The sequence below is a fragment of the Schistocerca gregaria genome, unplaced genomic scaffold (genome assembly GCF_023897955.1).
Source record: "Schistocerca gregaria isolate iqSchGreg1 unplaced genomic scaffold, iqSchGreg1.2 ptg000008l, whole genome shotgun sequence".
In the NCBI taxonomy this organism is placed as follows: Eukaryota; Metazoa; Arthropoda; class Insecta; order Orthoptera; family Acrididae; genus Schistocerca; species Schistocerca gregaria.
In genome coordinates, this window is record NW_026061700.1 from 1,635,437 (window position 1) to 1,661,348 (window position 25,912).

At 40.2% G+C, this 25,912-nt stretch overlaps 1 long non-coding RNA gene across 1 annotated transcript; it reads left to right on the forward strand.

The window, feature by feature from the left end:
- On the forward strand, positions 1-25,226 carry LOC126301111 (uncharacterized). Its single transcript, XR_007552923.1, has 3 exons — positions 1-25; positions 10,998-11,084; positions 25,210-25,226. It is a non-coding gene; the product is annotated as an uncharacterized LOC126301111 (long non-coding RNA).
- Positions 25,227-25,912: the final 686 nt, after the last annotated feature.

Here is a 25,912-nt window from a genome sequence, read left to right on the forward strand (position 1 = left end):
GGCGAGTTGCGGGATGATAATAATCGTAAGTATTTCAAAGGTTAAATATATCATCAGTCAACAGTGTTTTTTAGAAATGACCCCTGTGGCAAGGATTTGGCATGGGGGGAGAGTAATAGTCATGGACTAAGATGTTGCAGAGGTGGGGTGGGCTATGGAACACCATTTTAGGATGGGTAAGAAGGAGATTGGGTTGGAAGTACCACATTTTGTGGCATGATGATAGATGTAGCCCTCTGATAGACCTTGGATCCCCTATCATTGTGCCCTGAAACAAGGGATACCCTAACAGAGCTTCTTCCCATCCCTCCTAAAGTAGTGAACCATGCCTGCACAACCTTCACAAAATCCTAGTTCATCCCTATGATACTGAAAATCCCTCACCTCTCCACGGGGATATCATCTCTATGGGAGACCTAGGTCCAAACCTGTCCCATCCAACAAAACAGTGATTCCAGTCCCAGTCCTGTCACGGGATTATTCCAACATATCAAAGGGCATACCACATGTGAAAACAAGTTTGTCAGATACCAGCACTGATGCATTAATTGCATAGCTTTTTATATTGGAAGGACTATCAATCAGCTGTCAACCAGGATGAATGGTCACTGCCGAACTGTGGCCAACAGGTATGGGGCCCACCATGTGGAACAACATGCAGCAGAACATAATATGTTTCATTATGTGCCTGTTTTATAACCTGGGCCATCTGGATCATTCCTTCCACCACCATCTTTCCTGAACTGTACAGATGGTAGTTATCCTCTCAGCACTTGCACCACTCTAAAAATTATCTTTTCCTCAGTCTACTACAACCTGTTGCTCACACACAGTCTATCCAACAGTTTCTGCTGCATCTGTCCCACACGACCTTCCCTCACTTCCATTGTGTGCTGCTCTCTCCCAATGCACCCTCTGGTTTTTCTCCCCACTCTCTGCACCTCTCCTTCCCCATTCCCTTTTCTCCCCAATCCTTCTGCACTTGCTCCCCCACAGCTTCCAGATACTGTGCCTGGCAGCATTCTCCTGCTGCCAAGTAGAACCTGCCTGCTCTGTTACAGTGCTGCTCCCTTGTCACACCTGTATTCTCTATATCAACCCTTTTTGTGTCCCATTCTGGATTGCTACTTTAAATCAATGTGACTGTAGCACTGTTGCTGGAGCTTCTTGAGACAGTGGTAATGATGTGTGCTTGTTTGTGAGAGTGTGACTTTTCTTTTCTTAAGAAGGCTTTAGCCAAACCTGAAGTGAGTAACACTCTTCATTGTGTGGGGATACAACTCGATATGTCATCTTCATGGTAGGTAAAAAATACAGTGCCTTCATTTTCCATTATCTTACCCTCTGGATGGATTGATTCACCCCTAAAAGCATCACTGCTTTAAGTGCTTTAATTTCTTGATTTGGAATTTGCTCTCTGTACTCACAGATACGAGCTACAATGATTAAGAAAGAAAACAGATTTAGAGGAAGGAAAAAAATGAGTAATACAATTAAGAAATGGAGGGCAAGGAGGAGAAGCATTAGACAGAGAAAGGGAGGGTAGGCTGAAAATAAGAAGGTTAGAACAGTGAACGAAATAATGAGATGCAATAGGTATGATAATTACTACTATTACTATTATTATTATTATTATTATTATTATTATTATATAATTTCCTTTCTCAGGCGTTATGTCTCAATAAAAATGGAAAGTGGTGCGGACCTTGATCAAGCGTGACTTCCTTTTAACTGTACGGTATATGTTCCATTGCATTTAGGAACTTTTGGGTAATTGTACATGTATCATTAATTACATATTTCTGTAGTTGTATATTTCTGTAGTTGTATATATATGTTTGGATGTAGCTGCATTGCATTCATGTACTGGTGGATACTGTGTGGTATTACTCCGGTAGTTGATAGTATAATTTGTATTCATCATTCTCCAATACATTTTATGGTGCATAATTGTATGTGAGAACATGTTGCTTTATTAGTTTATGTTGTATGGCAAGTCATTGATGTATTATTTTTGCTACATTGTCATATCTTCTGGGGTATTCTGTATTTGCTAGTATTGTATATCCACTTGTGATGTAATCTACTGTTTCTATTTGTTGTTTGCAAAGTCCGCACTTATCTGTTGTGGTATTGGAATCATTAATAGTATGCTTGCTGTAATATCTAGTGTTTATTGTTTGATCCTGTACTGTAACCATGAATCCTTCCATCTCACTGTATATATTGCCTTTTCTTAGCCATGTGTTGGATACGTCTTCATCGATGTGTGGCTGTATTAAATGATATGGGTGATTGCCATGTAGTTTTTTCTTTTTCAAATTTACTTGCTTCATACCTGTTGACGTTATGTGATCTAAGGGGTTGTAGAAGTGGTTATGAAATTGTAATGGTGCAGCCGATGTATTTATATGAGTGATTGCTATGCGTATTTTGCTAGTTTCTGCACGTTCTATAAAGAATTTTCTTAAATCGTTTACCTGTCCATAATGTAGCATTTATTTGTCAATAAATCCCCTTCCTACTTCGTCTCTACATAATGTGAATCTTTCTGTTGCTGAATGTATGTGATGTATTCTATATTTGTGGTATTGTGATCGTGTAAGTGTACCGAGTGCTTCTAGGTCTGTATTACTCCATTTCACTACTCCAAATGTGTAGGACAATATTGGCATAGCGTAATTATTTATAGCTTTTGTCTTTTTTTCTTGCTGTCAATTCTTTTTTCAGTATTTTTGTTAGTTTTTGTCTATATTTTTCTTTTAGTTCCTCTTTAACATTTGCATTATCTATTCCTATTTTTTGTCTGTATCCTAGATATTTATAGGCATCTGTTTTTTCCACTGCTTCTATGCAGTCACTGGGGTTATCCAATATGTAATCTTTCTGTTTAGTGTGTTTTCCCTTGTCTATACTGTTATTCTTACATTTATCTGTTCCAAAAGCCATATTTATATAATTGCTGAATACTTCTGTTATCTTTAGTAAATGGTTGAGTTGTTGATTGGTTGCTGCCAGTAGTTTTACATCATCCATGTATAGCAAATATGTGATTTTGTGTGGGTATGTTCCAGTAATATTATATCCATAATCTGTATTATTTAACATGTTGGATAGTGGGTTCAGAGCATGCCGGACCCAGAAAGGACTTAATGAGTCTCCTTGGTATATTCAATGCTTAATCTGTATTGGCTGTGATGTGATGTTATTTGAATTTGTTTGGATATTAAGTGTGCTTTTCCAATGTTTCATTACTATGTTTAGGAACTGTATGAATTTAGGATCTGCTTTGTATATTTCCAATACCTGTGGTAAGCAAGAGTCGTGTAGACTATCAAAAGCTTTTTGGTAATCAATGTGTGTGTAGTGTAGTGACCTTGTTTAGTTTTAGCTTGATTTGTCTTCTCTGAATCTATTGTCAGTTGCTCTTTACATCCTCATGCTCCTTTGCAACATTTTTTTTATAATTCATTTATAATTTTGTTATGTGTTGTATGTGTCACTAATATCTGTGTAACGACTGAACTTAATATTTTGTATATTCTTGGTAGCCATGTTATGGGGCGATATTTTGCAGGGTATGCTGTGTCTGCTTGATCTTTAGGTTTCAGATAAGTTACTCATTGTGTAAGTGTATCAGGGAATGTGTATGGGTCTGCAATGTAACTGTTAAATAATTTAGTTAGATGTGAATGTGTGGAGGTGAACTCCTTTAGCCAGAAATTTGCTATTTTATCTTTTCCAGGGGCTTTACAATTGTGCATAGAATTAATTGCTCAGTTGACTTCATGTTGCAAAATTATCACTTCAGGCATTTGTGGTATCATCTTGTATGTGTCTGTTTCTGCTTCTATGCACCGTGCATGCCTGTTGTGTTGTACTGGGTTTCACCATTTGTTGCTCCAGAAGTGTTCCATGTCTGTTATGTTTGGTGGATTGTCTATTTTAATGTGTGTTATCTATTGTCTGGTAAAATATCTTTTGGTTTGTGTTGAATGTTTGGTTTTGTTTCCTTCTATTTCCACATTTTTGTATCTTCTAAGTCGTTTGGCCAATGCTTGTAATTTCTGCTTCTTTTCATCTAATTGCTCTATTGCTTCTTGTTGTGAGATTTCACCTAACATTTTTCATTTTTTTCTGACATTTGACGTCTTATAAATTGTGTTAGCTGTCTGATGTCTTTTCTCAGTTTTTCTATTCTGATCTGTAGGCTGTGTTGCCATGCTGGTTTTATGCGTATCTCCTGTGTGTTGGTTGGTTCTGATCTCTGCCTGGTGTGTATATTTCGTGTAGTGAGTGCTCCTATATAAACCAGTAGTTGTAACTTTTCCATAGTTGCATTTTCATTTATTTTGTTGTGTATGATTGTGTTGATAGTTGTTATTGTTGTTTTGACTTGTGGGTTATTTGGTGGTCTAAGCAAGAATGGTCTAATGTTTGTATTTGTGTCTTTGTATTCCATATATGTCAACTGAAATTTTTTTTCTATATCTAACATGTGTGTCACTTCATGTTCTATTTGTGCTTGTTCTGGTGGCTGTCTTAAGATTTAATTTTCCCCTGGTTGTTTAATTGATGCGTGGTGTTCTTTGTTTGTTTGCTCTGGGATGTGAGAGTCCATTACTGTATTTTCTTCTTCTTCTGATTGCACATAATTTTCTTCCAGTATTTGTTGTACTTGTTGTTTGATATTTTCTAATTCTGACTGTGGTATCCTGTTAATTTTGATCATTACATGGATCTGATTAGCTAGTCGTTGTTCTGTTAAAAATTTTAATTCTGGTTATCTGGTAAAAATGTTGTGTATACTGTATCCAGTTTTGTTTGATCCTAAGTTTGCTGCTTGGTAATAACAGAACATCATGTGTCGGTTAACTTCATCAGACCATCTCATCCTATGTCTTTGTTTTCCTTCTAGAGTGGTTGCAGGAAGCATATCCTACAAAACACCTCTATTCGGATTTAAATTATTTTCCGTGTGGCTAGCAGTGTCATTACCAATGTGGACGGGTATAGGGTTTAAGCGTCATCCCCGACCATGACAGCGCTTGTCTGAGGCTTCATTAGTTCCGTCCTGAACCAACTAATAACAGTAAAGGGTGTTAGCCCTATTAGTGGTTTGTTCTTTTTGTCGCCTTTTATGACTGGAGGCCTATTCTTTTCCCGAGCCTCCACGGGGTACTACTACTACTACTACTACTACTACTACTACTACTACTACTACTACTACAATAATAATTGTTGTTGTTGTTATTGTGAAAAAAAGGGAGGTGTTAAAGGAAGCTAAGTTCATAAGGCTGTTGGGATGGAAAGGTGTGTGGATAGTAATATGCGTGCATCACCAGTACTAATACTTCTACACCTTAATTTAAGAACTAGTTTATTTTATCATATTTTTGTAATAGCCTTGACCACACTTTACTTTCAGTGATATATACTACTCAGGAAAAGGGAGGTTATACTGATGGAAGGTTAAATTTAGAAAGGTAGTGGGATGAGACTATATGCTGGAGGCAGGTTTTCTAACTAGTGCTGAATCTGAGAGATCCTGATGACCCACAGATGCCACTCAACTCTTGTGGCAACTGCATACTGGATGTCCCATATTTGGGTAGTTCTCGGAGGTCTGTTTCTTAATTTGGCCTACGTGATGGTTGTCATCCATATACAGGGTGGAGCAAAATTGTCGTGAAATTTTAACTCTGGATACCTGATGCCAGTAGGAACTAAAATTACTAATGTTGTGTAGGTCAACAATCTTTAAACTGTGGAAACTTGGTGTCATGTGGTCCAATTGGCCATGGCATTGCTGTGTTGCCAGGTTTTCTGGACAATGTGTGACTGGAATGCTTTGCCTGTTGGAAATCGCGGTGTATCTGAGGCGGCACACATGCTCAGTGGTAGCATACCAGCCTTCCACTCTGGGGCGCTAGGGGCAAATCCGTCAGGGTCCCAACACATCCATTGTAGTTTCATGATAAGATGTACTGAGAACAAAATCATCAGCAGCTGTTAATTTGCATACGGAAAGTCTTTTACAAATTCTTTTGGCCCTTAAAAGGGCCTTTTTTGTAGCTACAACATTGTTTACAAGCTTGATAATGTCGAATGGTGTTTTGCCAAACTCTTTCAAAGATTCCTGGCATGGCCTTGATGTGATTGGCAGCGTGTTGAATGAGATGCACTAATTCCTCTTTGTTTCTAAGTGGATCCTGCCCAGGTGGGTGAACTAGAACATTGAAGAATCAACACAGGAAAAAGTTTTGTGGCACGAGTTGTGGTGACTGCGGGGGCCGTGTCCTATGGCCACCTCTGCCAATTACCTGGCCATCACAAAGTTCATTTAAATATCTGTGCACAGCATGACTCTTATGTGGAGGCACCCCATGCTGCAATCACTTGCATAGCTGTATTTCCAGGGGAACATCTTCCAGCAGGCCGGGTAGAGTTTGTTCAATAAGTGAAGGTAATTTCCCCCAGTAAGCCAAAGAGGTAGATGGACAGGCCCAGTAAGATGGTCACCCACAATGATCGCCCAAATGTTGAGCAAAAATTGTTCCTGGGGTCCATGGGTGTACATGTAGATGACACTAGGATTTCCTCTTGCCCCAATGTTTTGAGTGCTGTAAACACTATCTCAGTAGGAGGCACACTCGTCGGTAAAAAACACAATTGAGGTGGTGGCCGGGGAGGGGGGTTTGGGATCTCATGCAACATGTTGCTGAAACCACTGGATAAACTCTAGCCAGTATTCATTGTCCCCCACAGGATTTAGGTCTAGAGCAGGGTGGAAAGTAAAAGGATGCTGGGCACCATTCCTCAAAACCTTCCAGACTAACTGATGTGTGGCTCCTATGTTGCTTCCAACTGCTCAAGTACATGTTTTAGGTGCTTCCTAAAAGTGATTGAGTCTTCAAATGCAGTGTCCCATCATGTTTGAGGTCTTCCAGCATCACCATGATATCCTGTTAACGAGCCTGATTCACCAATTCAATGGTGAATTGCTGTAAATGTTTGCGAGTGTGGGTGACATATTGCTGGGTACCATTCCTCATACAAACATCAAGTTTCATGTGTGTTACCATCAGCTAGTCCATGAACAAAATCCGTGTCTCATCATTCTTCAAACAAATACTGTGTTGCCACGCTCACTGTATGAACAAATTGCAGAAGATTTGTGTGCTCCAAAACAAAGGTGACATGTGAATGCCTCTTATGTGAGATGGAGACAAACATTGAGACCTATTTGACACATGTTCATATTGTGTTAGGGTAGTGACAGTGCGAGGGACATTTGTTTGCGAGGATTGACAGCTATAGCACTGCCCGTCAACTGACGAACAGCAACAAGTCAATCCCATGGCCAATTGATGTGAATTGCACCAAGTTTACATTGTTTAAAAATAGTGTGTTGTTAACTGACACTATGTTAGTAATTTTGGTTCCTATTAGCATCTGCTATCCAGGGTTAAAATTTTGGGACTCAGTTTTTCTCCACCTGTAAAAAGGAGAATTGTTGGGAAAATATCAGTTACTAAATAGTATCCTGTGTGATATTGTGTAACTCGTCTCCCTCTCCCACTAATTTACCTTCAGATACTTAAAATTCTGCAATTTATTGCCACCAAATAAGAAGTAGTAGAAGCTGTTTTGCTTAAGGTCCAGCTTATCACAATCTAACTGAACATACTGCAATGAAGTACAGATGGGACAAGAGGTGGGTATGTTTGGAGATTTAAAAATGTTGTCCAAGTTGCCTCACACTGTTCTGTGCCCTCGGCAAAATACAATCTGCAATTACCTACAGTTTTTAGTGAGTATGTGAGCAGTGCCAAGCCTCGATAAAGCTGTCTTCAAAGGATTCTCAGTCCAGGTAGCAGCGTTTCTAAATCTCAGCCCCAAGGGTCAACATGTCCAGTTTGCATGACAATCACAATTTGGTAAAACTATCAAGTCTGTATTGTCATTTGACGGTCAGTCTGTCTGCCTGTCTTTGTGTTACCTGTATCACAAAGGGTGACATTCCATCTGATACGTGTTTCTGATGCACTTGCAATCTTGTGTGTTTAACAGGTACCACTATAATGTTAACAATCTTACACAACTACAGCTGGCAACACAAAAATTGTCCAAATGTGCTTTGCCTACTTTAAAGCACCTCTTTCTGCAGGGGACAAATATTAATTATTATCAGTAGTAGTATATTAAGCTGCAAATTATGATTTTTAAACTTGTGTGGTCTCCCTGGTGTGTCAAATGACCACCAGACCCCATCGTGTTGTTCACTCCAACAACAGAGTACATTTAGGGCTGAAGACATGGAGAAAGATAGGTATCATCACAATATGAATTTAGAGTAATATAACTTTCTTACCATTATTGGTTGTTGGTGCACGCTTGTCGTCCAGTGATGAATATCGCCATCCACTGTTTGCTAAATAAATTTGTGGTCCAGGGTGTGTATTTTGCTGCATAAAAACAGATGCTTAGTTAAACTTCCAACTTTTATTTTACAAATCCTGATTGTGATGATATTTTCCAGTACTTCATTTCATTCCCGCCATCCTTGATCTTTTCAAAGCATGCATATTACAAGACATCCCAACACCAACTCCCCACTGACTCTACACCCGCCAACAACCGGCTCCTGTTCAGAGATTACAAACTGTGCAGTATTGCCAACCTTGGTTGTATATCGATATTTTACACACCTCACGTATACATATATGAAAATCATAGTTTAAAAAATTAAAAGTGTTTATAATATAATTCTGTGGCAGTATACCTCATTATTGTCATTGTATTATTTTGTAACAAAATAATAATATTTCACTTCATGTCTACGTAGTTAAAGTTCACTTGCTCCTTCAAGTTGATTGACGACACCGCACACCTTGCCAACTGGCAGTATCAGTAGTTTCAGTAGTCCGTTACATGACACTACTCACACAATGTGTGACAAGTCGTTTTAGACATTCAGAAAACTTTGTGTTACTCAGAGAGAGAAATTTGAAGAAAATGTCAGAAATAAGTTTTTTATGAGTATTATACAGAATCTCAATGCTGTCGATGTCCTTTCATAAAATGATAGCTTTCAAACAATTTTCTTCAGAAAAATTGTGCCCATATGGGGAGCGGTTTGAATGTGATGGAATTTGTTTTTGACTTTTCAGTTTTTAGCATGTCCTCGAAACTGGTATCTACAGAACGTCGCTTGCAGTTGTATGTTGTGGGACCTGAGGAATGTGCAGAAGCACTGTTTTTCCAATTCCCTAAGATAAAAGGCGAGTCATGTCATAGTTCTAAATAATACTTTAGCTGAAAGCAGTTAATATCGGTTAGAAACATGCATGGCTTCAAATGAAGATTGTGCAATAAGTTCCTCAATGGTAGGCCATGTGGGACAGACAGGTTCTAAATGCTACACTTTTGTTGTGATTACTCATGGTCTCACTTTGATTCTGGCTGTTTCCTCTATGATTTGGAGCTATTATAAGAGCTTAAGGGTGACAATTAAGGCTTGCAGAAAGGCATTCATTCTTGGCCTGTCTTCTCAAAATAACAAACACTCGATGGTGAAGTACAAACAAGACTCACTGTGTTTGCAGATTGTGCATGTGATAATGTACTGTGGTCATAGGGGCTCACTTCAAAGCAGGACTCGTCACTGAAGACAATTCTACTAAAGTCACTGAGATTCCAGGCAGAAGGCATGTCACGAAGTGGTACAGGCAGAAGTGAGATATCAGCTTTACTGTCACTAGCCATTTAGCCTGACAACCAGTAGTGATGTGTGCTGTTTCTATTTGTAGCAGGATTCCTCGGGTTGTCATCCATGGCATCCTTAAAGTACGGAGGTACAAGACGATATTCTGTGCCTCATTTCATTGCCATTCATTGAAAGCCATTTTGGGCTCACATTTCATTGGGATAATGTCTGCTCATACATGGTGAGAGTTTCTACTGCTCGCATTCATGCTCGACTAATGTTACCTCAATCGGCAGCATTACCGGATCTCTTCTGACTAGTGTGTGTTTGGAGCATTATGACCACAGCACTCAAACCGTCTTGTGATTTTGATGACTACACACACCACTTGGCCAGGTTTGGCATTGGAACACTCTGGAGGATATTCACCATCTCTATGAAGCAATAGCAAGCTGAAAACCGCTTGCATAAGGGGCAGAGTTGAGCCAATGCATTACTTATTTGCACAGTTTGTGAAGCTCTTTTTTGTGGGATAAATTATCCCACTTTTCTAAAATTGTAATCATTTGTTTATCTGTATATGTACACAAAATCCCGATTTCTATCCCGTACAGTCAATTCCTTTGTGATGGTTCATTTTATTTGCCTTGGGTTGTATAAGTCAGAAAAGCAGCTGTTATAGGGGGGCAATTTTCCTTAGGTACTCATCAGAAATGGGAATTTTTTGTGTTACCTGACAGCTAGTCAGCCTCCTTTCATCACTGAATACACTTGTGCTCTGTTGTGCTGCTCTGTTCAGAGGCAAGCCAGCTTTAATACTGGTGGCGCATGAAATGTTCACTGCTAGTATTTGGCTACCATGGAGAATAGGTGTGGTGGCACAAGTATCCTGATCACTCAATATCCCACCTCTTCTCTGTGTGTTAAGACGTGAGGACTGACTACATTGTTCATAGGGTTCCATCTGTCAGACGGGGACTAGAAGCTTTGTGGCCCTGTGAGTATTGGGTCATGAATCGATAACATGTTTCATCCTCTTCCTTCTTCTCTGCCCTCCCTCCCTCCCACCACTCGACCTCTCCACTCGACCTCTCCACTCGACCTCTCCACTCGACCTCTCCACTCGACCTCTCCACTCGACCTCTCCACTCGACCTCTCCACTCGACCTCTCCACTCGACCTCTTGTTCATTTTTGTCTCTCTGTGGTGTAAAGCAGAACTTTTTACATTTTAGGTAAGATCCGAGTGTCAATGATGGTTATTGATATATCTTTATTTATGTTTTCAGGAGTGCCTGATGAGATAAAGAGGAAATTTTGTAACGGAGTACCTCGATGTTGGAGACACTGCTGTTCAGAGTGGACAAAGAATAAAGGTAATTAATTTCATTTGTTGTTTTTGGTGAAGCTATTTTACTTACAGTTCACAATGAACTCACCATTGGCAAAACATTCTGGATTAGTCCCTCATTTCAATCTACCTAAGGGTAGGTAACTATGAGAAAAAGATGGAATAACCAATTTATTTAAGGCATATGTTATCAGATTTTCAATCAAATGATACATATACAAACTACTACATTTCAACACAGCTCTCAAATGTAATATGACACAAATGGCAGTAGGTGTAATTTCAGATGGTTACTTTTTAAATGAAAAGATTTGACACGAGATGACATATTACTTCGATATTTATGCTTTACAGATTACTCACACCTGCAGCTCTGTTATGTAGTTCATCACATTAATCATCACTGTCAGAAATTCTTCAAAACAACCCTTGTAGGAACTTGTGAGACATGTTTATAACATATGAGCTACTATCTGCCATCACACACCACAGTCCCAAGATGGTAATGAAGATTTGCCTCACTTGCGGAACGTGTTTACACATCTTCCTTGCACCATTCAAATACACAAATTTCTCAAGGCTTGTCAAGTCCATGGGTTTTCTCGTGGGTGCAAGACAGTTTCAGTCATGGCAGAGAACACTTTTGTTGCTGACCGCATTTCTGTTTATTGGTGGCATTGAATTCATTTTCAGGAAGAAACCAAGCCATGATAAGAATTCTGATATGTGTGTAGTAGAGCACTTTTTCACATTATGTAATGATGTGGAATGTGACCTGATATAGGTAACCAATGTGTGGAAATATACTGTACAGACCTACTGACAGTGGATGCACATCAGTTAAGATGTACATATACCTTTTTCACATATGTACTATTCCACTAAATGGGCACACAGTAGATGTACTCTGCTATTGACTGAAATGTGTTTGCTGACACTGCCCGACAAGAACACAGAGCTGGTGCAGAATGTTGTATGTGCTTTTCAGCTTTCCAGGTGTTGGTTGTAAGTGCTACATAAAACGAAGTGTCTGTCCCAAGGTACTTCAGGTGCACATTATGACACTCTGTCTCTGTCAAAATGAGCATCAAGGACTCTATGTGCCAGTCTGTTTTACAAGTGAAAATGTGCAACTTGCGTTTTCTTACATTAGGTTGTAACCTACTTTTTTGGAAGTTTTGGCTGAATATGGCTAGGTCAGATGATGTTGACGAGTCATCTGCATAGCCAAATTATATGGGTTGTATTGGAGAAATATCGGAGCATAAGGCAGCAATTGAAAGGAATTGGGGAAAGGAATACAGGAGAAGATGAATGAGTAGCTTTGAGGGATGAAATAGTGAAGGCAGCAGAGGACCAAATAGGTAAAAAGATAATGGCTAGTAGAAATCGCTGGGTAACAGAAGAAATATTGAATTTCATTGATGAAATGAGAAAGTATAAAAATGCAGTAAATGAAGCAGGCAAAAAGGAATATAAACACCACAAAAATGAGGTCAACAGGAAGAGCAAAGTGGCTAAGCAGGGATGGCTAGAGGACAAATGCAAAGATGTAGAGACTTACGTCACTAGGGGTAAGATAGATACTGCCTTCGCATAAAGCAGAGAGACCTTTGGGGGATAGGAGAACCACTTGCATGAATATCAAGAGCTCAGATGGAACCCAGTTCTAAGCAAAGGAGGGAAAGCAGAAAGGTGGAAGAAGTATATAGAGCGTTAATACAAGGGTGATGTACTTGGATAGTATTATGGAAATGGAAGAGGATGCAGATGAAGATGAAATGGGAGACATGATACTGCGTGAAGACTTTGACAGAGCACTGAAAGATCTGAGTCGAAACAAGGGACCCAGAGTAAACATTATTCCATTAAAACTACTGACAGCATTGGGAGAAGGAAGGAGAATGCCATTGGAGATGACAGCAATCATGGGGGATACTTTCGCAATGGTTTCTTCATCATCTACTATGTCTGCTCACAAGCATAAGTTCAATGAGTCTCAGCCACAGACAGTCCTTCCATCATTGCCACAGTTTCCTGTTGTTTCTAGGTCTGACAAAAGTCACAACTTCTCCATGGTCAACCTTTTCATTATTCAGAAAGGTGTTGACGCAATCGCACGTCCTGTAAAGTCTTGTTCCAGATTACAAAATGGCACCTTGTTGTTAGAAACAATCAGTGCCCTCCAGACACTAAAATTGCTGCGTACTTAACTGCTACACACCTTCCCTGTCCGTGTGGAAGAGCACCAAACTTTAAATTCCTCACATGGCGTCTTATTGATATTTGACAAAGTTCAACTCCCATCAAAAATCAAAGCAGGCTATGAGAGAATTTCTGCTCACCCTTACATCCCAAACCCTATGCGTTGCTATCAGTTTCAGCGGTTCAATCACATCAGCCAGTCCTATTCCAATCTGGCCAAATGTGTTACGTGTGGCAAGGATGCCCATGAAGGTGCTTGTCCATCTCCATCCCCTTGTTGCGACAACTGTATGGGTGACCATGCTGCTTCCTCTAGAGATTGTCCCATTTTTAAAGACGAAAAGCTCATTCAGGAAATCAGAGTGAAGGAAAAGGTGTCGACCTTTGCTGCTCGAAAATTATTAGCCAGTCGAAAGCCTATTGTGCCTCAGACAGGAAAGTGCAGCACTGTCCTTGCCTCTCCTCGGCCAACGAATGAGGCGGCCATGCAGACTTGTGATCTCACCTTTAGTGCCACGGTCATCAGATTGGCCAGCGCAAAGATAACCTGTTCAACCTCCCCACTTTCACCTGTTCACTCTAAGGCTCACCCTTCATTGGGTTCTGCTAAGTCTCGAGCCCAAAAGTCAGACACGCGGACTTATAAAAAAGAGCACACTCGTGAAGATTTTTTACATACCCCAACTTCACAACCATTGGTTCCTCCTTCATCTAAACATTATGGTTCCAAGAAGGCTAATAAGAAACCCAGTTCCTCTCCTTCTCTGCCAAGGCATGTCTCATCTACAGCACCACGTGGCGGTATCCACACTCGGCCGTCTTCTCTGTCGCTGTTGCGCACTGCTGCCGGCCAATCAACCGGCTGATCACTGGTGGCAGGAGCTGCTCCTGAACAACCTATGGATCAGCATCTTTTGCATTCAGCTGAATGCCGTTCCATGCTGTCGGCTGCAAGCTCTGAGCAGTCATTGAGTTGATGGCAACCTAGGTCACATTCCTCCATTTTCTGTTCACCCTATGGCCTTTATCCGCTGGAACATCCATGGTATTCAAGCCACTTTGGATGAATTGTTGATCCTCTTACGATCTTACTCACTGGTCATTTTCTGTCTTCAGGAAACAAAGCTGTGTCCCCATGACTGCTTTGTTCTCCCCCATTTTCAGTCCGTCCTATTTGATCTCCCCTCTGTTGAAGGCACTCCAGCACATGGAAGACTCATGATCCTTCTCCATGATACTCTCCATTATCACCCATTCCCCTTTCTTCAAAGCTGTCACTGTCTGTCTTTCCCTTTCTGCATACACCTTCTCTCTTTGCAATGTATACATTCCATCGTCCACACCAATGGTACGAGCTGATCTCCTTCATCATCTTGGTCAGCTTCCACCCGCCTATTTGCGGTTGGGGACTTCAATGCCCACTACCCGTTTTGGGGACTTCCACATCCATGTCAGCGTGGCTCACTATTGATAGACGTCTTCCACCAAGCGGATCTTGTTTGCCTCAACACTGGGAACCCTGCATTTTGGTCTACCTCCACGACAAATATCTCTCATTTGGACCTTTCGGTTGGTACTGTTCCGCTAGCTGAGCACTTCGAATGGTTCGCCCTTGATGATACACACTCGAGTGACCACATTCCATGTGTCCTTAGACTACAGTTTCAACTGCAATATATATATGCACCCGCGACGCTGGAAGTTTGCCCAAGCCGATTGGACACTTTTTTTCATCTCTAGCAACATTCGATGACCGTCACTCTCCTAGCACCGACAATGAGGTCACACACATTACAGACGTTATCCTTACAGCTGCAGAACGTTCAGTACCATGCACCGCTGAATTGCCCCAGTTCCCCCCAGTTCCTTGGTGCAACGACGCATGCCATGATGCAATACATGAGCGGTGACATTCTCTTCGCGTTTTCCACCAACATCCTACTTTGGCCAACTGTGTCTGCTATATGCAGTTCCACGCACGATGCCGTCATATCATCTGCGATAGCAAGAAGGCAACCTGGAACTTCTTTACTAGCTTATTTAACACCTTCACTCCCTCCTCTGAAGTTTGGAGTCAGAATTGACAGTTATGTTGCGTGCCTAGTTTCTTGCCGGTCTCTGGGCTAACTTTGGCACATGATACATTAGTGGACCACATCGCAATTTCTAACTCATTGGGTCAACACTTTGATGAGATTTTGAACTCTTAAAATTACTCGTGAGTGTTTCTCCTGAAGAAATGTGCAGCGGAATTGCAACCTCTTGCTTTCTCCTCTCAAAATTTCGAAAGCTGTAATATTGTTTTCTCCATGCGGGAGCTCCAACACAAACTCTCTTCTTCTCGCTCCTCCACCCAAGGACTGGATGGTATCCAAATGTTGTTGCATTTATCATACCATAGTCTGCACTACCTCCTTCACCTTTATGATCAAATTTGGAACGACAGTACTTTTCCCAGAAGATGTCGGGGAAGCTATCATCGTTCCTGTTCCAAAACCTGGAAAGGACAAACATCTCCTCTCTAGCTATCGCCCCATTTCTCTCATCAGTAGGGCATGTAAGGTTTTGGAGCATATGGTAAATTGCCGTTAACTTGGTGGCTGGAGTCCCGCAGTCTTTTAACACCTGCCGAGTGCGGTTTCCGAAAGCATTGTTCTGTAGTTGACCATATTGTTGCTCCCTCCACTTATGTGTTGTGGTCTTCAGTCTTGAGACTGGTTTGATGCAGCTCTCCAAGCTACTCTATCCTGTGCAAGCTTCTTCATCTCCCAGTACTTACTGCAACCTACATCATTCTGAATCTGTCTCCACTAATATCATGAACAATTTTCTCTGGAAACGCCAAACGGTAGCAATATTTTTTGATCTGGTGTGAGCATAAGATACCTGTTAGAGGACAGGCATCCTCTGCACGCTGTTCTCTTGGGCTTTCTAGGTCGGCTGCCACTTTTTCTCCACGAATTTATGGCAGAGTGCACATATATAGTGCGGGTGAAACTACTCTCTCCCGTACTTTCTCCCAAGAAAACGGGGTACACCAGGGGTCCATGCTATCTACTACAGCTCTCAACGTAACAGGCTTCTCGAACAAGGTCTCAAAGGATGTCTCGATTGCCTCCACTCTTGAAGCATCGCAACAGGTTTCCGCTTTTCTCCCAGTAAAACCGTTTGTGTTAATTTTTGCGTTGTATGGAGTTCCTTCAACCTTTCTTACATCTAGGACATGTCAACCTTCTATTTTCGGACGTTGCTAAATTCTTGGCTCTTATGTTTGACAGAACACTGTGCTGGTCCTCCCACATTTCCTATCTTTCGGCTCACTGTCTGCGATCCCTCAACACCCTCCGTGTCCTGAATGGTACCTCCTAGGGAGAGGACCGAGTGGTCCTCCTCCGCCTCTACCATGCCTTAGAGCACTCGAAATTGGACTATGGAAGCATAGTTTACTCCTCTGCTTGGCCGTCTATTCTTCGGCATCTTGTCTCTATCCACCACTGTGGATTACTTTTACTGTCTAGAGGTTTTTTACACCAGCCCTGTGGGAAGCCTTTATGCTGTGACCGCTGAACCTTCACTGTCCAATCAGCGAGCAGTCCTAGCCATCTGTCTTCCATGCCTGCTAATCTGGCCCATGACATTTTTTTGATGCCTCCCTGGATTTAGTGTATGCATTCCGCCATTCCTCCCTAATAACAGCGGGAGTCCGCTTCTGTCAACTGCTCCATTCTGTTTCCTTCCGCTTTCCTAAAACCTTCTTAACAACTTGGGGTACAGCACCGTCTTGGCTCCATTCCCAGACCTGCCTCCTCCATGACCTTTGTCAATTTCCCAAGGATGGTACCCCTTCACTTGTTTATCATCGGGCATTTGCTGCTCTATGTGCACAAATTAAGGAAGACACATTTATTTACACTGATGGCTCGAAAACATCGTTAGGTGTAGGGAGTGCCTATATTGTTGGCGACACCACAAATTGATTTCAGCTTCCCGATCAGTGCTTGGTTTATACTGCAGAGCTTTATGCTGTTCTCTAGGCTGTCCAATACATCCGTTGCCATCTGCAAATACAGTATGTTATCTGTTCAGAGTCTCTCAGCTCTCTCCTCAGTCTCCAAGGTCTGTACCCTGTCCACCCTGTGGTCCACTGGATTCAGGACTGCCTCCACTTGCAGGGCGTCTCTGTGGCATTTCTCTGGATCCCAGGACACATTGGTATCTGTGGAAATGAGGGGGCCGATATAGCGGCCAAGGCTGCAGTCTCTCTTCTTCATCCAGCTATTCGCACGATTCCCTTCGCTGATCTACGGAGTGTTTTATGTTGTTATGTTACCCTTTCATGGCATGCACATTGGTTGACACTTTCCAATAATAAATTGTGGGATGTGAAAGCTCTTCCCCATGCTTGGACCTCTTCCTCCTGAATGCATCGTCGAGAGGAGGTACTTCTAACTAGACTCCGGGTAGGGCACTGTCTTTTTAGCAATCGATATCTTTTAAGTGGTGATCCTCCCTCACTCTGTTCCCACTGCTCTCAGCTGTGGACGGTAAGACACCTTCTATTTGAGTGCCCCTATTTTACTCCATTACGGGTCCGTCTACATCTGTCGCCTGATATATCTTCCGTTTTAGCAGATGACACGCACTCAGCTGATTGTATTCTTGAGTTTATTAGTGCCAGTGAGATTACGTCAGTCATTTGAAGCTCTTCTTGGGGACAACCAACCCTCTTCTATAGTGGTTTTTTAAGCTTTCCTCTAATTTTTAGTTTCTCCAATTTTTTGAGTTTCGTTCTCATTTCTGAATTTTCCTAAGTCACAGACAGGGCGTTTATGACCGTAGCAGTTTTGTGCCCCAAAAACCATAATAAAAAAGAAAGAAAAAGCCTTGGGAGACCCAGTTCTGACAAAACTCTACCGTCAAGTAAGCAAGTTGTATGAGACAGGTGAAATACCCTCAGACTAAAATTACTGAACTATCTGTTTAATACGTCACAGCTACAAAATACTAACATGAATTCTATAAAGACAAATGGAAAAACTGATAGAAGCTGACCTCAGGGAAGATCAGTTTGGATTCTGTAGATGTGTTGGAACACATGAGGCAATACTGACCCTACGCCTTACCTTAGAAGAAAGATTAAGTAAAGGCAAATGTATGTTTCTAGCATTTGTAGACTTAGAAAAAGCTTTTGACAATGTTGATTGGAATAATCTCTTTCAAATTCTGAAAGTGTCAGGGGTAAAATATAGGGAGTGAAAAGCTATTTACAATTTGTACAGAAAGCAGATGGCAGTTTTTAGAGTCGAGGGGCATGAAAGGGAAGCAGTGGTTGGGAAGGGTTGAGACAGAGTTGTAGCCTCTCCCTGATGTTATTCAATCTGTATATTGAGCAAGCAGTAAAGGAAACAAAAGTAAAATTCTGAGTAGGAATTAAATTGCATGGAGAAGAAATAAAAACTTTGTGGGTCGCCGATTACATTGTAATACTGTCAGAGACAGCAAAGCACTTTGAAGAGCAGTTGAATGGAATGGACAGTGTCTTGAAAGGAGGGTATAAGATGAACAACAACAAAAGCAAAACGAGGATAATGGAATGTAGTTGAATGAAGGCAGGTGATGCTGAGGGAATTAGATTAGGAAATGAGACACTTAAAGTAGTAAAGGAGTTTTGCTATTTGGGGAGCAAAATAACTGATGATGGTCGAAGTAGAGATGATATAAAATGTAGACTGGCAATGGCAAGGAAAGCGTTTGTGAAGAGAAATTTGTTAACATCGAGTATAGATTTAAGTGTCAGGAAGTCATTTCTGAAAGTATTTGTATGGAGTGTAGCCATGGACAATAAATAATTTAGACAAGGAATAGAATGGAAGCTTTTGAAATGTAGTGCTACAGAAGAATGCTGATGATTAGATGGTTAGATCACGTAACTAATGAGGAGGTATTGAATAGAATTGGGGAGAAGAAGAGTTTGTGGCACAACTTGAGAAGAAGGGATCATTTGGTAGGACATGTTCTGAGGCATCAGGGGATCATAAATTTAGCATTGCAGGGCAGTGTGGAGGGTAAAAATCATAGAGGGAAATCAAGAGATGACTATACTAAGCAGATTCAGAAGGATGTGGGTTGCAGTGGGTTCTGGGAGATCAAGCAGCTTGCACAGGACAGAGTAGCATGGAGAGCTGCATCAAACCAATCTTAGGACTGAAGACAAAAAAAAATGAGAACTGAGGATTGATCTGAGTGGCATGCCATTATGCAAAACTTCTGTTCAGATGCTGTCATCCCTTGTAATCATAGCAAATATCTTTCCGACTAATATGTTGTCAAATAGTTTCAATGTCCATTTTCATTGAATAAGTTGTAATAATTCATGGCAGAAATCTAAAGCCAAGAAGCAGAGGCAGTCACACAATCGCAAAGATTCCTTAGCTGAAATGAAATGAGTCACTGTGTATGATCTAATCCCAGAAGAGAACACTATGTTGTGACAGACACAATGAACTTTATTAAGCCTAGACACAGCTTGTTATAATCGATACACTGGCAATGGAGAGGGCACAATAACAGTGAGGTGACACACACATCAAGGCAAAAGTGACTGAGTTAGAGCTGGCCAGTCCTGTCTCCAAAAGCTGTCAGCCAACCAGTAGAGTGCACAGATGAGAGGCTCTGTGAGCATCCATGAGTGTCAGCCTCTGGCTGTTGTTGAACTTCTAGCTGTATCAGCTGACTTGTGTGATGCACATTACAACTGCTTATCTAGATTTTGGGTGTGGATCTGTGCAGGTAAATACATTGGGCAGTTGAGTAATAAGATTATGCTCATCAGAATTGACAGGGGGGAAAAAACCACTAATGGTTCAGATATATCTGCAAGTGTCTGATAAAGAGAAAGTGAAAGTCTATGACAAAATGTTAATGACAGGAGAATGGAAATCTAATAATTGTGAGTGATTGGAATGCTGTAGTAGGCGATGTAATAGAAGACAGAATTGTGGAACAGTATCAACTTGTCAATGGGAGTGACAAAGTAAAAAACACAGATTCAATTGTTCTATAAGTTTGTTGTTAATTATGATTATACTATTCAAAAATTAATAGAGGAGGTATATTTCGAATAGTCTTCGAGTTGTGAGAAGATTCTAGTTGGATTACATCATTTTGAGACCTTTTGCAAAATCTGATATTGGATTGCAAGGTGTACCTGGGAGCAGATACAGAGTCATAACACAATTTAGTAATGATGTTAGTAATGATGAAGAATAGACTGAAGCTTATGAGAATTGTCCAGAAATATTGGTTGTGAATGAAGTGGGGTACTTGGATGAATTTTGTGTGTCTGAAGTTCTCTGAAGCAGTAAATACTGTGGGAATGAGTACTGTAGTAGGCAGGTCAGTTGAAGAGAAAGGGATTTATCTGAAAAGGATAATCACATAAGTTGATCAGACAAATGTAAGTATGTACAAGGCGACCGTAAAGAAACATTGTGTTACAGAGGAAATACTGAAATTGATTTCTTAAGTAAGGAAATACAAAAATCTGCAGTAAGAGATAGGAATACATCATTATAAGACATTTAAGTGTAAAATAAATAGGAAAGCTGAAAAGTCAAAGTGGAATGACAGCAGAAAAATGTGAAGAAAACAAAAGTGAAATAGTCATTGGTAGGACTATTGAGCATATATAAAAATTCAAAGCAACCTTTGGTGAAATTAGACCAAAGGAACAAACATTAAGAGTGCGACGTTAGTTTCACTGTTGAACTCAGAGTACTGAGCTGATAGGTGCCAAGTATATATTAAGGCATCTATGTGGGTACAATTTGTCTGATGACACAATAGAAGAGGAGTTAGAAGGCATTGGTTAGCCAATGAAGATTAAGAGTTAAACAAAGAATTGGGAAACGTGCAATCAAATAATGCTAGAGGCACAGTTAACATTTCTTCATGGGTCATAAAAGACTGGGGTGTAGGGGTCAGGGTGGGGGAGCATTGTTAATTGACATCTGTACAATTATGTGGTCCTTCTAAATTAAGTATTGTGAGAAAACCGGAAGAGGTCAGGATCAAAGTGTTAGAGATATCGTTCTACATAGAAATGTTGGAAAATCAGTGGCCCAAATTATAGGAAATGAAGAGTTTCACCACAGAAACAATGACAAGAAGGGAAAGAATGTGAGAGGTCACATGTTAAGAGAACAAAGAGTATCTTCCATCATACCTGGGGGAGCTACAGAGAAAAGAACTTCAGGAGAAGGGAGAAATTAGAGTAGTCCAGAAAATAATTGAGTGTGTTACACTGCGAGGTGAAGTAGTTTGGTTTGCTGTGGGCCATCCTGATCTACTCTATAATCCCATCAGAAGACTGATGAACTCTTCTGGATCATGTACAAGAAATTTGATAAGAGAAAACTTGTACTGTAAATCCTTAGATAAAATATCTTATCCCCCATCAATTTAAACCAAGGGAGAATGCCACATACTTTTGTGGCATCCTATTATACAATAATGTCTTGCTTAATGTGTCTAATTAAATCAAGTGATTCTGAGTGAATTAGATCATGGAATTAAACTACTTTCCATTAAATTTGTTTCACTTTTGTTGTTTATCTTTTAATCTCTTTAAAGACATTTATTTAACTGCTCTCCCAAGTGATTATCCATCTCTCACAGAATTAAAGTTCATTCAGAAACCTCATTGTTTTCCTTTCATCTTTTTTAAACTTCTTGTTCATTGTACAGACTGAATAGCATTGTGGCTCTCTCTCTGCTTCCAAACACTGTTCTTCTTCTGTGCTTTTCAACGCTTGTATCTGCAGTGTGGCATCTGTAAAATTTTGAAATAACATTCTTCTCCAGGTGCACAGTGTCAAATTGAACACCTGTTAGCCACCTAAATTTCCAAATTGTTATTTTACCAAGAATACTCTTTTGCAATGTGTTGGAAGATTCCCACGTCTGATCCAGTCAGAACAATGGCCAATATTCAATGACGGTCACCTGTAGATTTTTGATACAGTGATCACTTGAAACATCACCTGCTGGCTTTTCAATTGCACAGATTGGACAGTCTGTACTGAAAATCCAAGACCCACAACCATCTGTGAGAAGATGGATGTACAGAATCTTCCACTCCATGTGTTTTGTAGAGTTCAAATGCTCCATTTGTGTGTTTGTATGTGACCCTCTGTATGTGGCTAATGTTTGTGCCTTAAAACTGAAGGCCTACTCATTATTCTTCACTGCAGTATGTTCATTTGTCCTATTCTCTGAGTAGTGAGTCATGTTTCTTTATTAGTAAATATATCCATTTAAAATTGGACCTCTCCCGCCCACTCACCTGTAGCTCTGTAAAATAGTCTGCATGCCTCCATTATTGTGGTCAAGGCCTTAGAGATGAGCATCTTAAACTAGATTCTCTCACGTACTCCACACATAGTACTTGTATCATATGCTGAAGCTGCTGTAAATCTGGCCAACATTTTGCAGTATATGCTTCTGTGTGTTAAGTGTACATACTTTTTCCTCATTTCTGTATAATTAACCTAGTGTTTAATTAGTCTGATACGGAAAATGGAACTTTCACATGAATGTCACCAATCCTTGTTTTCTATAGAGTTAACCTATCTTGTTACTTTCACCTACCTTCACTTTGCAGATAGAGCTGTTTTTATTTTATTTTTTTGTTTCATGCAGTTTGTCTGATGTCTTGGACATAATGTTGACTTTTTTAAATTTTCAGAATCAATGATATTTTGGGCTGAGAGTTTGATTATAAGCTTACATGGATGTCATACTTACGACTTGAATCATGATTCCTTATGTAATACATATTTTAAAGTAGGTTTATTAATGTAGTCTGTGGGGAACAGACCACCCTTTCTTGTCTGTTCCAATTCCACATGACTTGCTCTGCAGTCCCAGCTTTGTTATGTATGCATACTTCATTTATCTGCTATACCCCTGAACCATAATTCATTTTATACTCTACGCAAGGAGAGAATCAAATGGACCGTGAAATAAGGTCATTTAGTATAGAAGACACCTGAGGAATGAACTACTTGTCAAAGCAGCGAAATTCCTATCTCGAATAATTTTCTGAGTCCGATACTTTCTGAAGGTAGGAATATCCTGTCTGTTAATGTCTGGACATGTGGAATACCTTTTCTTACTCAACTAATCCCCCAGACCCAATGTCAGTTAATGTCCTTCAAATAGACCTGGTAGCCCGTACCTCACTCCAGCTGGCTTACAACCAATGTTTTTGCTTTCTGTGGGTGCATAATGACCACTAAACTTCACATTAGAATGAGTGTCTGGTGCAGCTATTGTTTGATTTCAATGTGTACATCATCTAAGAACCACAATTTAAAAACAACTTTCTCAACAGCATGAGATTTGTCACCTAAATCTCTTCTTGGTTTCCTCCACTTCCATGAGATTACCACACCGTGACATCCTTCAACTCCCCTGCATCCCCCGTGCCACTTTATCATAGGTGTTTCATGTTGGGCAAAGTCTCTTACAGTTCTGTGTTATAATTATTTGTTCCCCGTTTGGTATCTTGGTCTATATTTTATTTGATGACTCTTTGCCCTTTTCTGTATATTGACAAGATACTGTACTGGGGTGCCATTCCTGCAGGGCACATTTTACATGGTTTATACACTAATATGTTGATGAGTGAGGCATAGTGGACTACTCAGCATATTTTTCTCTCTTTAGTTGTGTTTGATTGTGGGCTGCGTAATCAGAAAATATTTGAAGCTGGTGCTTTTGGTCTCTTCTTGAGCAACTAAGGAGGGATTACAGTTTGAAGTTCAGTAGGCATGTATGTTGTGACTGAAATAACACAGTTGCCTTTCCACACCACACCTCCACACCAACCTCCTCCACTTCACCACCCCATTAGCCAAACACAAGCACACACGAGAACGGAATGTCCTAGTAATTACCAAGACATGCAGCTTTATAAAATTAAAACAGTGAACACTATCAAATTGTGTCACATATCATGTTCTTTATCCCAAGTGTACTTTTGAGGTGAAATTACGTTTGAATCACATTTCAGTTACCTATTTGGTTTTTTTACCCATCAGCAGCGTTACAAGTGCACTACTTTTATTTTTCACAATTGTTTGTTAGACATCGGAATTAATTTACATTTTTTATTTTTATCATAAATAAACTCATAACTAAGTAACAGTACACTACTGAAAAGTACCTATACGCAGAATGTGCCTTTGTTTTATAGCAAATGACAGCAGTCTTTGGGAGGTTGACACAATGAAAGCTGCTGGCATCAAAACCAGCAAACGTGGCCGTCCTCAGATCCGGTGCTTGAAACACTGGCTAGGTAGTAACATTATACTAATTTACATATCTTTGTTATTTTGCAAAAACAGACATAATGTCTTATGGGACAACAGCAATCAGTTAAATTATAATGATACTTAAAAACCGTCTTGATTGCAAATATTTTTATTCATATGACCGGTTTCGGTTATTTCAGAACCGTCTTCAGATCTGATATTTCAGTTACAGGAGTAACCCGTCCAAATCCAGCAGTTTTCACATGCTACGTCATATGATATTTGAAATCAAGACGGTTTTTAAGTAACATTATATCTTTGTTAATTGTAAACAACTCAAATAGATATTCAGAGTTATGTAATAGTTTTTACAAAAATTAGTCCTCAGATTCAAATTTTTGTTGACTTGTGGTAAGTGTTCAATACCTGTGGCTTTTGAAGCTATGATAAATGTCCCCAACTTGCACTGTGAACCTTTGCCTTTCACTTGCATATGGTCTGTTGACTGAGCTACTCAAGTAAAAGTCATTTCTGCCAATAAATATCTTTCAGGAATGTTTTCATCTGTTTTTGTTCACATTTCAGCTATTCTATATACATCTGTTCTCATACATAATGTTCTTTGTGCAGGTGAGGATAGTGCCACATATATTAAGCAGAGGGTGAAGAGGTTGAGACTGACAGAGTAATGGATCATTCTATAGAGGTATGAAGTAGATTATTAAAATATCCTTGAAATAATGAAAAGTAATTTGGCCACAAAATTTCTTGTTTAAAGGGGAAGTTCTCATTAACCTGTCCAACTCTCAAAGCTCTCTTTCTCCACGTTTACTTTCAGGATGGTAACTTGATTTTAGGATCTGTTCAATTTAATAAACATGCAGGAACTTTTTACATTTTACACTATTAAAGTTTTGTTCATTATCAGAAATGATTACACTCCACATGTTGGCAATCAAGAAGTAATTTTTAATTGCCTGTCTTTGTCACTGCACTAGTGGCACTTTTCAATATATGTAAGTTGACATATTTAGAAAATAGCTCACATATTGTAACAATGTGTAACACCTGCACAGCTCCAGGGAAGGGGACCACCTTAAGTGAATGGCAAGGATTTGCAGGGGTTTCTTGGTAATGACTAGGTGTAGCTCACCTTTGGAGCCATGGTTCAAAGGTTCAGCATTTTGACAGACTAGGCATTTGTGGATAATCCATTACACGCTGCTTTGGAGGAAAGGAAAATAGCAATACTCACTGATTTTCTCAGCACATTTAGCCACTCCAGGATCCCCAGTGCTCTATGGGTGCACAAGCTTAGCTTTTACCAGTTATC